Consider the following 1,739-nt stretch of genomic DNA (forward strand, 5'->3'; position numbering starts at 1 on the left):
GCTCCCGCAGGATTTGAGTTACCTGTGAAACACCCATTAAAGCTATACAAATTGAGACGGGGAATAAAATTCCAGGGTGGGAATTAGCCACTATTAGCCATTGTGGTGGTTAGTCTAATTGTCAACTTGACACAATGGAGAATCACCTGGGAAGAGAGTCTCAGTAAGGGACTGTCTAGGTCAGTGTGTGCTGTGGCCCTGCCTGTGGGCGATTGTCTTGATTGCCTTAATTGATGTGGGATGCACCTAGACTACAAGTATGTGGTTCCATTCCCTGGTTTGGAGCCCTGGAATAGAGAAAGCTAGCTGAGCCCTAAGCACACTACATTCTCTTTGCTCTTGACTGTGGGCGTGGCTAGCTGCTTCAAGCCCCTGCTACTGTAACTGCAGTATGACAAACTGTAACTTGGAACAGTAAGATAAACGAAGCCCCTTCTCCCAGGTTTGTTTGTGCGAAGGTATTTTGTTACTGCAACAAAAACTTGAAACTAGCGTATCATTTGTGCCAATGGTTGCCTAAATCCTCATCTTGAGACTAATTAAAAAAAAAAAAAAAAGAAGAAGAAGAAGAAGGCAGCTATGGTTTTAGGAAAGGACAACGGCACTGTTTGCAACATCTGTCTATCATCCATATTCACACTTCTTGACACCAGGTTTCATCTGCTAAACACGCCCTGCAAGAACCGGATATTCCCTGGGGTTCCTTAAACCTCCTGTGGTCCTGCAGGTGTGTTCTTAGCTCGTTAGCACGCGCTCTGAAAATAGGTCTGAGCCAATTTGGTTCAGAAGTGAGCCTGTGTTTTGGTGCTGGAATGGAGCCTCGCTGATAAGAGAGTCAGGGGGAGCCGGAGGGTGGAGGTGCGGGCATAGCCACAAAAGGGCCTGCAGGAGGCTGGGAAAAAATAGGAGGAAAAGGGAATTGTACGGGATGACGTACCAGAAGAAATTTTTGTAATTGTTTTGTGATAACATAATTGTTTCGCACTTGTATTCACAGACTCCCTTGGGCACATTTCCAAAAGCTGACCGTGAAGTTTTACCAGTTTGAGAGCAAACAGGATATATTTCTTTGACTTTAATGTTTTTAGGAATAAAGATAACAAATATGGTTTTAGAGAAGGAAAGGAGAGGTTTTTGTTTTAAGCTTCAAGTTAAATATATTCCCAAATCATAACATAAAAAGTTAACTAATTAAGGTCAACTTCAGAATGTTCTTGCTGTTGTATTTTCAAAAATGTAAGATTTCTACTTTGTTATTAAGTATGTTGATCTAGGTTAAGATCTAGGTTTTTATTTGTGTAATAGGCCTTTTCTGCTTTAAGTGTAGCTTTTTACCTGTAACCTTTATTACATTGTAAATTAAATGTAACTTTTGTCAAAAAAAAAAAAGATCTAGGTTTTTATCTGGACCATATACACTCACAGCATATATGATTTTAGCTTTAATTTCTGGAACTGAGATAGAAAGTATAATGCAGCCTGTTGCGAGTGATTATTGACTATGGAGCTTAGTACAATACCTGCTTGGCACATAGCAAATGCTTAGTTTTATATATCATAATATATACATATATGCCATATATGTATATATAATAACTGTGTAACATATATGCTTGATTTTAATATGCAATTTAGAGTCACAGTAAACAAGAACAACATCTTGAAACTCTGATTAGTTGGGAAATATTAAACCATGAACATTTAAAAAATAAAGTTTTTTTCTTTTTTTTTTTTTTTTT

This window comes from Mus caroli, chromosome 19 (genome assembly GCF_900094665.2).
Source record: "Mus caroli chromosome 19, CAROLI_EIJ_v1.1, whole genome shotgun sequence".
Lineage (NCBI taxonomy): Eukaryota > Metazoa > Chordata > Mammalia > Rodentia > Muridae > Mus > Mus caroli.